At 33.7% G+C, this 15,914-nt stretch overlaps 1 protein-coding gene across 1 annotated transcript in view; it reads left to right on the top strand.

Annotated features, from left to right (window-relative positions):
• Positions 1-15,914, top strand: part of REV3L (REV3 like, DNA directed polymerase zeta catalytic subunit) — a 253,915-nt gene that overhangs the window by 27,908 nt on the left and 210,093 nt on the right. The gene's annotated exons all lie outside the window — the stretch shown is intronic.

The following is a 15,914-nucleotide window of genomic DNA, read 5'->3' as shown; positions in this document are numbered from 1 at the left end:
TCTTTTCTTCCTTTTCCAAGTTTCCAAGTTCCAAGTTGTTCTTCATGCAGTCTCTCATCCTATCTCATAAGTCCTCTGTGATTCTGACATCTTGGAATTTAGCCTGATAAATAGCAGCTCCTTTACCTTGGCTTTGTAGATACTTGTAACCACATGAGAGCACTGCCATTAAAGGCTTGTCTGAATGTTACAGAATGATGTATGTTTTAGATTTAGTAGTTTGTATCAATATGGTCCATTGCTTTTAATAAGAGTTTTTTGACTTTTTAATATTTATAATTATCTTGTAATTATAAAGCATATTTAATTCTTATTTATTCATTCTGCTTAGTAACATGCAAATCTTTCCATGTATCTGTTATTCATGTTCCTTAGAACAAGTAATTCCTTAGAAAGCAATAATTTGCTATCGCACATATCTACTATAGTTTGTTCAGATGTTCTCCAATCATTGAATGCTTATTTTGTTTTCAATTTTTATTATAGATGTGACTGTGAATCATATTTGTGTATCCTTTTTTATAATCACTAAATTTTTTGTAGTATAAATCTAGTGACCTAGTTGTTGAGTCAAAGGATATGAAGAATTTAATCTTTTTTATTTCCTATAATTTCAAAATATTTTCCAGGAAAGTTAGTCTACTTGGATTTTCTCAGACAGAATTATTGTGTCTTTTTTTTCACAGCCTCTCCCACAAAGAATTTTTCCATTTTTCCCCATCTTTGCCAATTTTATGGGTGTGAGATAATAAACTAGAATTATTTCAATATACATTATCTTGATTATTAAATATTAATTTAATTTATATGATGTATGTTAATATAATTAATAAAATAATAAATTAATTTAATTTAAAATAAATTAAAATATTAAGCATCAGGTATATAGAACCCTGTGATAGGCAGCAAAGTTACACATAAAATTCCAGCAGGACAAGATCCTTGCCTTCCTGGAGCATCTAGTCTATTAAAAGAGACTCTTCCTCATAATCTTACAATGAAATATATGTGTGTGTGGTTGTGTACCATGCCTGCCTTCTTACATAAGGTCAGAGTACCCCTTCTCTCAGTAATATTTGAATGTAGGCAGCATGTAAAACATTACCTAAGATTCCTGCTTCATTAACACATGGATCACATATATTTGTTCTTTATATAGCTACTTTAATCTAAATCACTCTTGTTTGTTCTTAAGGTATGAAAGAGAAATAGCTCATATTTCTAGTGTGTGTTGTAGTTGTGAAGTTTATTTGGGGGGGAGGGGTGCTGAAGGGAGAGAGCTATATCCACATTAGGTAATTTGTTGCTGGTAGGCCTATATTGTGGATTGGAGAGGAAAGGTTAAGACAAATGTGTTCCTTAGCCTGCCTGGAAGAATATTTCTGGGACCTGACAACGTAATTTGTAAGTAAACCAAATACTTTTCTTTTTCTTATTTAAAAAAAGTGATTTGAAACCATAACAGATTTGTAAGAAATACATAGGTATTTTGAAGAATGCTCTAAACTATAATAACTAAAATATACTACTTTAAAAGGAAAAAAAAAATCAGTCTACCATTAAGATAAATTTATTAAGCACAGTTTTTATAAACCAGACATTGTGCTAATAAGCATAGGGATACAATGAAAAGTAAAAACATGATCTTTTTCTCACATTCTAATGGAAAAGATAAAATGAAAATAATTGTATAAAAGAGATGTATATACAGTGTGAATGGAAAATAATCTCAGAGGAAACTAGGAGGGCCTGAGAAAACCTCTCTTTTAGTTAGTGAGATTTGATCAGTCTTGAAAGGAAAGGTCATAAGGAGCACAGTTATCTTTGTCCATTTGCAGTAGAGGTATTTTCTTAAAACAAAAGGCTTCAATCAAATAATCTTTTTGCCATGGTAGTAGACAATTTTGTAAATGAATAAGAAACCAATCCCAAAATATTAAAATTATTTGCCAAAAGCTTGATATTGGACATGATAGAAAGAAACTGTAATGTAAATTCTTTTCATTAGCTAAATATTAAAGCAAATTAAGAAATAGTAAATCTAATTCTCATCACAAATTTTGAAAAAATATATAATATCTAAAAGAAAAGGGAAGAGTTATTTGAGTTATGATAATTTTCTCAACCTATATTTGATTCAGAAGATTAACATTAGTACTAGTAAGGGTAGAAGTAGATGAAACAAAGAAAGAGGGAACCATCCAATTCAAACTCTTGTTTGGCTTTAATTCTACTTTCCTAAGGTAGATGCCCCTGGTTTTCAAGTGTCAAGAAAGTGTGCCAAATCTAGCATGATATGAGACAATCTTCAATGTGTTATGATAGGAAGGTCATGGCTGGGCATGCTATTAAGAAAAACAACTTATTTAGTAAATTACTATCATCTATTTGTAAAGGTTTCTTTGTAACCTTAATGAAGGTTAAATGGTATCTGAAATATTGAGTGTAGAACTTCTGATTCAGTTTGACATTTTTAAAGTGTCTAATATATGATAGAAAGTTTTTAAAAATTCATTTAAAAATTCTAGTATGTTACCACATCACTGAACTGTCATTCAGTTGTGTCCAACTCTTTGTGACCTTATATGGGGGTTTTCTTAGCTAAGTTTACTGGCGTGTTTTGCCATTTCTTTCTCTGATGGATTAAGGCAAACAGAAGTTGTGACTTATCAGAAACAGCTAATAAGGCCAGATTTGAATTTACTTCTCTTGACTCCAGGTCCAGTGTTCTGTCCCCTGAGCTACCTAGCTGTCTCCCTGTTACCACATGAATCAATGTAAAAATTAGCTCATGAACCAAAATTGAATCACTTAATAAGCATTTATGAAGTGTACTTAATATGTGCAAAGTACTATCTTAAGCTCTGAAACAAAAATGACGACTTAATTAGCCCCTGCCCTTGAGGGACTTATATTCTGATGGGAGAGACATGTGTACACACACACACACACACACACACACATACACCACACCACAACACACAATATAAGGTATAACTTTAGAGGAGAAAGCTTAGCAATTGGAGGAGCAAGAAAATCTGCCTGCAAATTGGCCTTTGAACTAAACTATTCAAGAAATCCAGGGATTCTAAGAGGTGGGAAGGGTGGAGTCTAATAGGTATAACCAGTGCAAAAGCAGAGACTAAAGATGGGAATGCTAAAGAGGTCAGTATGACTGGACTGGAATGTTCATGGCAGGGTATAAAGTAAAGTACTGGAAAGAAAGAAAGGTTGTGAAGAGCTTTAAATGCCAGACAGAAGAGTTTATATTTAATCCTTGTGATAAAAGGGAGACTGAAATTTATTGAGCTAGGGACATAGATTTAGGAAAATGATATGGATGGCTTTGTGGAGGATGGATTGGAATAAGGACAGACTTGAAGAAGAGATCAAATAGGAAGGTATTGCAGTAATCTAGGCATGAGGTGATGAGATCCTCAATTAGGAGAGTGGCTGTGTAAATGGAAACAGAATAAATATGGGAAATAGTGTAGAAATAGAAATGACAAGATTTGGCTGCAGATTGGATTTGTAGGGAGAGTGAGATATCTGTGTGATGTAGGAGTGACAGTATTGAGTTTGGAATTAGAAGATCTGAATTCAAATGGTCCCCCTGTTACTTACTTGTAACTTGTGACTTTGGGAAAGTCCCTCAGCCTTCCTCAGAAGTTTGGCCTCTGCAGAGTTATTGTGATGCACTATGATTTAAAGACAGCTTAGTATTGTGTACAATACAAATCTATTGTAGATTTCAAACAGCCGGACATTTTGATGCAAGAACACAAATATTCATATTGATCATGTGATAATACAGCTGATGAGGTATAAAAGAGGAAACTGCTTTGGTGTAGAATGTGGAATAAAAATGTGGGTGTGGACATGTAACTGATTATCCATTTAGAATTAGTTTGCTCTAGAATGTCAAACCACTTTGGTAGATTGGAAACAATTTGATGACAAGTTGAGAAAATGCAAGAACACATGCTTAGAAGTAGAATTTGATGTAATTGCTATATAAATACCAAAATCATTGTGCACAGTCATGATAATTTCAAATTGCAGCAGAAACTTTTAATGCTTCAAAAATTTACATGCTTGTTGTCACAGAAGAAAAATATTTTTATAACATAATTGGGCAATTACTTCTTAAAATACCATTAAAGAATTTTTATTAGCACAGGTTCCTTAGGCCATCATTGTAAACTCCAGTTTGGTTCATGAACCAATAAATTAGAATCATGACCTTGAGGAAGGTTCAATAAGAATGAAAGGGCATGATAAGAAGTGTTCTAGGACATAATGTATTCAATGAAATATTATAATGCTACTCTTAAGATAATATAGTGAATTAAACACTTAATGTCATGATTACAAAAAGTTCTTTTGGTGAATTTCATGTCTGATTCTTTTTATTTTATCGGTCACTAACTTGCTGCAGTGAGTTGTAAAAAAATTTTTAAAGCAAAATATTGCCTAGTGAATAGGCAATTTGAAAAATATTAATATTATATTAGAACTATTAGTAGTATTATATTAGAATAGTATTAGTATTATAATTCCCAATTAATGTATTATCATGCACTTAATTCAAAATGATGAAGATGTTACATTTGGATTCAGAATCTTAACCTTGAGAAATATGGTAGATATATTATGGGAGAAATAATTTAGCCTGGGAATTTTACTGTGTTCTCTGTATTAATAGAATCTTTTATTGTAACACATCATACTTTTTCATAGAAAAAAAAAAGCATTTTATTCACCTATCCAAGTTTAATAGTTGCCAATTTTTAGAAGAGGGAAAATTCTTGAGTTGACATTAGAGAATAGCCAGATAAATAAATAACGTATTAGGAGTCAATTGCAGGAAGCAGTTGCTTTTTCAGAATAAAGCCCCAATGTATAAATTTTAAAAATTTAATTCAAATCTGAACTTAGCTGTTTTGTTTAAGATGTTGAATCTTCATTACAACCTAAGTGTCCGGGGAATGACAATATCTGTTTCTATTATGGTTTTTGCAATTGGAAAAGTAGGGAACATTTTTTTCCCCTGTGATTGAAGAGGAGGAACTTTTAAAATGGCACAAGTATTAGAAGTAGCAATGTAGTAAAGAAAGAGAACTAGGTTAGTATTCAGAGAACCTACTTCAAATCCTGGCTTTATTGTTGATTACTTTGGAACCCTGGGCTAACCTCTTACTGTCTCTGGGTTTCCTGTTACTTCTTCTATAAAATTGAATTTGGGTTGCATTCTGTATCTTAAGATGATCCCTGAGTTCTCTTCCATTTTAAATCTAGGCTCCTAAGAAATGAATGCTAGTAGAATACAATCTCCTTAAAAGCAGAAATTTTTAAAAATTGTCTTTTTATTTACAGTGGGCTGACATGAAGTAAATATTTATTAAGATGTGTTAAATTCTCCTTTAATGTCTAGTTCATTGATAGTTTTAAAGAGAATGCAGTAAAGAATGAAATGTCATTTTTCCTTCCTTTTAGTACAATATTTTCAATAATTTGTACTGTTTTGTGCTTATAAGGGTCTACTAATATAGTTTAATATAAAAGCTTGCTTAAAATTACTAAATTGGTCAAAGAATTTGATAATGTAAGTATATTAAATGTTATCAACTTTTTAATAGTAATGTCTCTGAATTTAATGTATGGAAACTATAGGAAGTACAATTTAAATTTAATTCTGTTCATGAAAATCACAGAATCTTTTTTTTTATTATTATAGCTTTTTATTTACAAGTTATATGCACGAGTAATTTTACAGCATTGACAATTGCCAAACCTTTTGTTCCAGTTTTTCCCCTCCTCCTCCCTACCCGCTCCTCCAGATGGCAAGTTGACCAATACATGTTAAATATATTAAAGTATAAATTAAATACAATATTAGTATGCATGTCCAAACAGTTATTTTGCTGTACAAAAAGAATCGGACTTTGAAATAGTGTACAATTAGCCTGTGAAGGAAATCACAAATGCAGATGGAAAAATCACAGAATCTTAACAGTTGGAATGGTTTTAAAGGTATTAGATTATATTGATCAAATTAATACAACCATCAAAATAGCCAAAATTAGTATTTAGATCATTTTAAATATAAAGAGTACTCTTTTAAGTATAAAGAGAATTTTTTTTGTTTCACTTTTTTAAGTTTGATAAAATTTTATCACAAACTGGTTTGCTTACTTGAAAATATATATGGCTTTTACTTCTGGGAGAACTTTGCTGTAAATGTTAAATAATTGTTATTCTGAGAAACTTTAGTCCCTTGTTGTTTTAAAAATAATGACTCAAGACTAAGAATTTGCATTAAAATCACATCCCAGACTTGTTTTCCCTAAGGTTTATGTTAGTTCCCAACTCTGACTTTACTTTTGTCAGAATGTAATATTATCCTAATGGCAAGAAACAATTATTTTTATTTTTGAGAGCTACATAAATTTGTTGTTAAGTTAATTTCTGTTACATATTTTTGATGGGAAAGAGTTATACATTTTTTATTTTCAAGGTCAATTCTAATTTTAAGAAAAGAATAGGTACTTTTATGCAAGGATTTATATAATACATAACCACCATTTATAACTATTTCTAAAAGCAGTTTGAGTCCCAGCTTAGAATTCTAGGACTTAAATTTCTCCTTATTCCTCATGTTGGAACCTCAGTAGTGTGTTTATAGGAAAAAGAGAATTGTTTGCAACCCATTATTCTTTCTCCCCCTCTCTCTTTCACTCCTTCTCTCCCCTTGGTTCTCTCCCCCTCTCTTCCTTTCCCCCTCTCTCAAATCATATTAATATTACTAATTTCAAAGAATAAAATAATGTAAATTTAAGAACCTGTATTGAACAGTGTTAAGTTTTGTTTCATAGGGTATGTTAGTATCTTAGACTGAATCTGACTTTTGATTATGAAAACACTAATCATCATTACACCATTATATGTTCAAATAACCAGTCCAGGAGATTGATCTCTAACAATTTTTACTATGGTTGTTTACTTTATAGTGTTTACACTATAAAAGAAATACATTGCTTTGATTACAGGATTTTAGAATTAGAGGGGGAAGGGACATTATAGATATCAAGTCCAACTCCTTTATTTTACAGTCAAGGAAACTGAGACACAGTGAGGTTAAATGACTTACCCAAAGTCACACAGCTGGTAGGTATCAGTGGCCAAATGTGAAATCTGTTGTTCTCATTCCAAGTCCAATATCATTGCACTACACTGCCTCTCAGTCTGAATTTGTTTTTATTCTCATCAATTAAAACTTGACTGTATCCCCAAATGCCTCTATTTTTAGGAAATTTATTCTTCAAATCCTTGGTATGTTGGTTGGTAGTAGAAAATTCTTAGTTGTTTGGGTGTTAAAATTTATAAGTAGTGGCTTTGTGTTCAGGACAAAACTTTATTTATTTATTTTTCCTGTTAGTTTTTTTTTTTTTTAAATAACTTTTTATTGATAGAACTCATGCCAGGGTAATTTTTTATAACATTATCCCTTGCATTCACTTCTGTTCCAATTTTTCCCCTTCCTTCCTCCACCCCCTCCCCCAGATGGCAAGCAGTCCTTTACCTGTTGAATAGGTTACAGTATATCCTGGATACAATATACGTGTGCAGAACCGAACAGTTTTCTTGTTGCATAGGGAGAATTGGATTCAGAAGGTATAAATAATCCGGGAAGAAAATAAAAAATGCAAGTAGTTTATATTCATCTTCCAGTGTTCTTTCTTTGGGTGTAGCTGCTTTTGTCCGTCATTTATCAATTGAAACTCAGGTCTCTTTGTCAAAGAAATCCACTTCCATCAAAATATGTCCTCATACAATATCGTTGTCGAAGTGTATAATGATCTCCTGGTTCTGCTCATTTCACTTAGCATCAGTTCATGTAAGTCTCGCCAGTCCTCTCTGTATTCATCCTGCTGGTCATTCCTTACAGAACAATAATATTCCATAATGTTCATATACCACAGTTTACTCAACCATTATCCAATTGATGGGCATCCATTCATTTTCCAGCTTCTAGCCACTACAAACAGAGCTGCCACAAACATCTTGGCACATACAGGTCCCTTTCCCTTCTTTAGTATCTCTTTGGGGTATAAGCCCAGTAGAAACACTGCTGGATCAAAGGGTATGCACAGTTTGATAACTTTTTGAGGATAGTTCCAAATTGCTCTCCAGAATGGCTGGATGTGTTCACAATTCCACCAACAATGTATCAGTGTCCCTGTTTTCCCACATCTCCTCCAACATTCCACGTTATCTTTCCCTGTCACTCTAGCCAATCTGACAGGTGTGTGGTGGTATCTCAGAGTTGTCTTAATTTGCATTTCTCTGATTAATAATGATTTGAAGCATATTTTCATATATCTATAAATAGTTTCAGTTTCTTTGTCTGAGAATTGTCTGTTCATATCCTTTGACCATTTATCAATTGGAGAATGGTTTGATTTCTTATAAATTAGAGTCAATTCTCTATATATTTTGGAAATGAGGCCTTTATCAGAACCTTTGACTGTAAAAATGTTTTCCCAGTTTATTGTTTCCCTTCTAATCTTGTCTGCATTTGTTTTGTTTGTACAAAAACTTTTCAATTTGATATAACCAAAATTTCCTATTTTGTGGTCAATAGTGATCTCTAGTTCTTCTCTGGTCATAAATTCCTCCCTCTTTCACAGGTCTGAGAGGTAAACTATGCTCTTCCAATTTATTTATAATCTCATTCTTTATGTCTAGGTCATGAACCCATTTTGACCTTATCTTGGTGTATGGTGTTAAGTGTGGGTCAATGCCTAGTTTCTGCCATACTAATTTCCAATTTTCCCAGCAATTTTTGTCAAATAGTGCATTCTTATCCCAGAAACTGGGGTCTTTGGGTTTGTCAAACACTATATTATTAAAGTTATTGGCTGTTTTAGGACAAAACTTTATGAGCCAAAAGCCACTGTCCTCATCCCTAAATCTGCTCTGCCCCCACTTCATCATTATGCCTTAATCTTCTGGTTAAGATAACATGACTTAAAATGATCATAATTCAGAATCAGCATAAATATACTATTGTGTTTTCAGATACTGTAAAATGCATGTTTTCCCTGGAAAGAAAAAAATTGAAATAAGAAGAAAGTTCTGCCATTTTAAAAAATGATAATAGTTCCTCCCTATAAAAACATGGAAGATCCTACTGTGCCACCATATTAGCTCTGATCAGACTCAAATTATGAGAACAAATTTAAAAATAACGAACATTCTTCCTCAACGAAGCGTGGTGTTGTATAATGGATTATATATTTATTTAAGATAGGGTCCCTCTGTAGAGATTCATAGATGAAGGACTTGACTTTTTTGTTTGAAAACTGTTTCAGGATTCTAGGAAAGAGAATAATATAAATGAGCAGGAAGAATTACTCTAGTGGCATTTGCAAAATTATTTATAGGAATAGAGAGACCAGTATGGAAGTTTGGCTCATTTACCTTGTCATGAGGCTACCAGAATGTCATGGCTGGAGGGTGGGGCGGGGTGTAGTCAAATTCCCATTAGTGGTCTTTTGCCAGGAATCAGGCCACGAAAGAGCTGTGAGACATAGCCAAGAAGGCAATAGTAGCACTCACCATTTTTCAGTTAATAAATGGTGTAGTGCCAGCAAGGTGAAGTCTATAGAATTTTGGAAAGTTGTGGAAAGGCTTCAGTACACTTGAATATGCTGGGGTAAGGATTGGGTTTCTGAGGAGCTAGCAAGTAACTAGATGACTTTTGAGCCCAGAGCATTGGATTATCATAGGATCATAGATTTAGAGTTGGAAAGAGCGATTAGATCACAGAATTGTGAGGTGCTGCTTCAAGCTCAGACTGTATGGAACTGATTTGTTTCATATGGTTACAGAGATGGTTTTAAGTATCTAAGAGTCTCTTGGGTAAGGAGTATTTTCTAATGTGTTATGTGGTAAATATAAAAAGAAATAGAGAACAAGATCTTTTTTTAAAAATTAACTAGTTTAGACATTTGGATTGAAATTACTTTGTCTATATAAAAACTAAATATGGTTTAAAATTTGCATTCTGATAAGCAGATGTGAAATGGATGATATAGAGGAAATAAAAGTTCTGTGTCAGAGACGCAAGTTTGTGCCTTATTCTCTGTGAGGGAATAGTTATATAAATGTTGAATAAATTTTTTATTTACACTGTATTGGGACAATCTGTTATCCTTAAGATCCTTGTTCTTATTCTCTTACCCAAGTGTCTCTTACTCTCTCTCTTATTGTAAATGACTCTCAAAACAGCTTCAACCCTCATCTCCCTCATGATCTCTTATTTCCACAATATCAACTGCCCATTCAACAGTTCCAGTTGGATGTCTTGTAGATAACTCAAACTTATGATTAAAACAGAACTTACTTCTCTATTTCTGTGTAAGATACCATTGTCCTTCCAGTCAACCAGTTTTTGCAACCTTAGAATCATCCTCAGCTTTCTTCATTCTTTTTCATCCTTCTATATATACCTAGTCCCTTGCTAGGTCTTGTTGAGTCTATCTACTTCTGCAACAAGTTACCTCTTCACCATGGGCGCCATACTCTTATTTATATGTATTCTAGTCTATTTTATCTTTCTACTTCCAGGTTCTTCATCTCCTGTTCAAGGATCTTTATAGCTCTCAATTGCTTCTTAGGCAAGATGAAAACTCTCATACTTGACCTTTCCCAATTTGATCCCAACCTATCCATACAGATTTATTTCATAATCCTCCCTTTCATTCCAGAAATCTTCCAGTTGGCTAGTAATCAAATTTGAGATTCTGTCTTTTATCTGGAGCCTTTGCATAATGTGTCACTCATACCTGAAATTCTCTTCCTTTTAATTCTAACTCACATGAGACTTTGCTGTTCCTTCTAGTTACTTTGTATTTACTTTGGATATACTTTGTATTTACTTTTTAAAATCTTCTTTTATGAACAAAATGACTGTTTTTGTCTTTCTATCTCTAGTCCCCATTGTAGTGACTTGAAAGCACTAGGTGTTTTATCATAGAATAAGAGACTTAGAGGTAGAAGGGCCAGTAGAGGTCAAGTGGTCCATCTCTTCATTTTGAACTGAAGTCCTGAAAGGTTAAATGTATTGCTCAGATTCATAAGGCAGTAACAATGCATTAGCATTGAATTGAAAGTATTTATAAAGAGAAGTTTCACACCAGAATTTTAAAAAACATTTTGTGATATTTCCTTTGAACTGGAGGGTGTAAGAAAAAAGATTTTTTTCATACTAGAAAGTGTAAGTAGTTGTATTCTTTACCCTTTTAAAGATTCTATTGGGAGTATTGGTAGGGATTTTTGTTTGTTTTGGGGGGTGGGGTGCAGTGGAAGAGTCAAGTTTATATTTGTATATTTGTATCGGCCAAATCTACTTTTCCCTTCATGTCTCCTGAGTTTAAAATGACTATTTTCCTGTACTCTTGTATGTCTCCCAACTCTTTCATGTAAGAGAGCTGACAAGTCTACACCTTAATAGATGACAATCACAATATGTCTCTGTCTGGAAACGAATAAGTGACAGGTTTCCTGCCTAGAGAGTTCACTTAAAAAGTTCTACTTAACTTTGTTAAATTTGAATCAATGAGCCATCAATAAGGAAGTGGCTTTTCAGTTAACTGGTTAATTTTATTTTATTTTTACAATTCAGCCACTTTTAAACTTAGATTAAAATCGCTAGTTCTGTTTCTAAAAGCAAAATGATCCCAGTCAAGTAAGAAAATATTTTTTAAAGTGTCTACTATGAATTTTGGACTCTTTTTGGGACTGAGGACTAGAGAGAGAAAAAAATGAAATAGTCTTTACTCACAATGAGATTACATTGTAATGGAAGAGACAAGTGCATCTATAAGGATATATAGAATAAATATGCAATAAATATGGAGTAGTTAATAATAAAGTAGTTTGGGAAAAGAAGTACTAGCATTTGGGTAGATCAGAAAAGACCTCATGCTGAAGTCTGCTTAAGTTGACTCTTGAAAAACAGATAGCCTATGAGAGGAAAGAAAAAAGAGAAGGAATAACTTCCAGCTATGGAGGTTTGCCAGTGCATAGGCATGGTGCGTGGAAATGGAAGACAGAATGCCTACTAGATTGTCGAATACCTGAAATGGAGAATAATAATCAATAGCCCGGAAAGAGGTCAGGACCAGGTTATGAAAAACTTTATGAACTAGAAAGAGACTTTTTTAAAAAATTAAGTATCTGGCACAAATCACAAGTCCAGCCCCCACAGCCAATAATTTCTCTCATTTAGGAGGGAACTACCTCCAAAAGGCAGGTAAGCACAGGAAGAAAAGCAATTCCTGTGGAGAAGTGGCCTTCTGACCTCACCATCTGCCAACGAATTGCCACCTATATCCAAACACAGAAAGCTATTCTGAGGGAGAGATGTGCAATATTATGTACCAGACAAAGTCCAGCTGCTGCCACCATCTTGAGCAGCATCCCCCCTTAGTCTTTAATAGAAACAGCCCAGGATCTTAAACCCAAGAGTCTTGGGTATAGTAGTGCTTCTAGCTCAGTGCTTTCAGCCATTATACTGGAAAACAATTCCTGAGAAGTTGCAGCCTGGACATTTGCCTTTTGTAAATGCTAACAACCATAGTTCTAAAGACCAGAGAAGAAAGTGGTTGCCACTAAAGTCTTTGGCACTGTCAGGTAATTCCAAATCAGAAACTTATATCATTTTATCAGTGAAAATAACATTTTAAAAAGAGGCACTATCATTTGCTTTGTCATTATACCTTCAATACTTTCTCTTTTCTATCTGACTTGTAGCTGAAATTTGACATATACATTGTCTCCTTATTAGAAAGTGAGCCCCTTGAGAATAGGGACTTTGGTTCTGCTTTGCTTCATTCATTGCTTTAAAAGAAATGGATAAGCTGGAAAAGTATGAAAGCATTGTTGATGAGAATAAGTGATTTGAAAAGGAGAAGACAGGGACAAGAAAGAAATTTCAGAATTATTGAAGTTCCTAAAAATATGATAAAACAATATGACCCTTGTGTTTCAGGAAGCTTGTATAAAAAAACTAGCCAAAAAAAAAATTAAGTTATGCTCTGCAAATAGAATTCATAGAGTCCTGACAAGAAGTTGCTAAAAACTCAGCTGAGACTTCAGAATGACAACAATAAAATGAAAATCAGATCACTTAAAAAAAAGACCTCATTTATGAAAAGCCAACATTCAGTGTCCTTAGAAAATTATTCCATGAAATCAAAAATGACTGAAAAGGTTATAGTATGTTCACATAAAATTTGAGAATCAATACCTCCAAAAAATATAAAATTGGATTTTGCAAACAGAAGATAATAGCTTTAGGTAACTATTAACTTTTGAAAGTTTTTATTTTAACAAAATAATAGATCTTGTGGTTTTATTTGGAATTTCTTCTTCATTTTGAATAATTTGTTGATCTTGTTAAGGCAGTTTATAGTTTGCTTCCAAGTTAATTTTTCAGACTAAAATTTTCTACTATTCTGCTTCATGTACTTGACTAACCAACCTAAATGAAATTCATAACTGTTTTCTCACCTGATTCTTCTTCACTCTTCTCCCGCCCTGCAAAAGTTCAAACTATAAAAATCTTCCTTTTTGTTAATACCTCCTCCGTTTTCAGATAATTTTATATTTATTTACCTGAATATGTATTGTGTTTTTCTAATAAAAGGCAATTTCCTTGAGGTCAGAGATTTCAATTTTTGTCTTTATTTTCCTAGACCTTTGTGTTCTAAGAGCTATTACTAAACATCTAAGTGCTTAGGAAAATATTTGAATTGAATTCTCAAATTCATGGTCTCTGTGGTCCAACTTCTACCTAAATAAGAATTCCCCCTATGCTATACCCAACCAGGAGTCATCTAGCCTTCTGTTTGAAGTCTTACAGGAGAAATTTAATTATCCCCCAAAACAGTACATTCTACTTTTGCACAACTCTAATTGTTAGAAAGTTTTTCCTAACATCAAAGTTTAATTTGAATTTTTACATCATTTCATTGATCTTGTAACCATGTTCTCTGGGATGAAGCATAAATATCATATCCCCTTTATTATTATTATAATTTTTTATTGACAGAACATATGCATGGGTAACTTTTTACAATATTATCCCTTGCATTCACTTCTGTTCCAACTTTTCTCTTCCCTCCCTCCACCCTCTCCCCTAGATGTCAGGCAGTCTTATACATGTTAAATATGTTATAGTATATCCTAAATACAATGTATATGTGCAGAACTGTACAGTTCTCTTGTTGCATAAGAAGAATTAGATTCAGAAGGTAAGAATAACCTGAGAAGAAAAACAAAAATGCAAAGAGTTTTATACTCATTTCCCAGTGTTCCTTCTCTGGGTATAGCTGCTTCTGTCCATCATTGATCAACTGGAACTGAATTAGATCTTCTCTTTGTCAAAGATATGCATATCCCTCAGAATACATCCTCATATTGTTGAAGTATATAATGATTTCCTGGTTCTGCTCATTTCACTTAGCATCAGTTCATGTAAGTCTCTCCAAGCCTCTCTGTATTTATCCTGCTGGTCACTTCTACAGAACAATAATATTCCATAACATTCATATACCACAATTTACCCAACCATTTTCCAATTGATGGGTATCCATTCATTTTCCAGTTTCTAGCCACTACAAAAAAGGCTGCCACAAACATTTTTACACATGTGGGTTCCTTTCCCTCCTTTAAGATTTCTTTGGGATATAAGCCCAGAAGTAACACTGCTGGATCAAAGGGTATGCACACTTTGATAACTTTTTGGGCATAATTCCAGATTGCTCTCCAGAATGGTTGGATTCGTTCACAACTCCACCAACAATGCATCAGTATCCCAGTTTTCCTGCATCCCTTCCAACATTCATCATTATTTTTTCCTGTCATCTTAGCCAATCTGACAGGTATATAGTGGTATCTCAGAGTTGTCTTAATTTGCATTTCTCTGATCAACAGTGATTTGGAACACTCTTTCATATGAGTGGAAATAGTTTCAATTTCATTGTCTGAAAAGGAGTCCAGCCACAATGGGATAACCCATAGGTAAATTTTATAAGGAAAATTTAACTTCAGGAGCATGATTGGGATTTCTGACAGAGCATGTCAAGGTGAGACTGCTTAAGACCCCTACAGAGGGTGGGTCTCAGGGGTTTGACAAAACTTGGATTTCAGACTGGACCACATCCCCAGAGGGTAAGACCATGAAACTAAAGTGATCTCTATCAGAGCCTTCTCCCAGCTTGCCTCAGGGATCAGTTCTTGAGTTTCTTTCTGTTCAACATCTCATTTAGGACCATCAGATGAAGGACACCAGAATTGAGGGAAATCAGACAAGGCTTCCTATAAAAGGTAGGTTTTTAGCTGGGACTTGAAGAAAGCCAGGAAGCAGAGATGAAAAGGGAGAGAACATTCAAAAAGGCTTGGGAAGACAGGCAGAGGTGAGGGAATAGGATGTCCTGTTTGAAGAATTACAAGAAGGCCAGTGTCACTGGGTCACAATACATGAGAGTGAGTAAAGTGTAAAAGAATTAGAAAGGTGCAGATTTTGCATGTCAAACCGAGGTTGTTTAATTGATCCTGGGGGTGATAGTGAACTGTTGAGGTTTATTCAACAGGTGGTGTAGAGTGACATGGTCAGACCGGCAATCTTGTCACTTTGACAGCTGAGTGGAGGATGTACTACAGTAGGGAGAGATTTAAGGCAATAAGATCAACCAATAGATTATTGAAGTAAATTTGGAATGAGCTAATAAAGGATAGTAGCAGTGTCAGAGAAGGAAAAAAGGATCTCTGTAAGAGATGTTCTAAAAGTAAAATTGATGGGCCTTAGCAATAGATTGGATATGGGAGTTAAGAGAATTTAAGGA

Source organism: Antechinus flavipes, chromosome 4, assembly GCF_016432865.1.
Source record: "Antechinus flavipes isolate AdamAnt ecotype Samford, QLD, Australia chromosome 4, AdamAnt_v2, whole genome shotgun sequence".
Lineage (NCBI taxonomy): Eukaryota > Metazoa > Chordata > Mammalia > Dasyuromorphia > Dasyuridae > Antechinus > Antechinus flavipes.
This window is presented reverse-complemented; position numbering and strand designations above follow the sequence as displayed.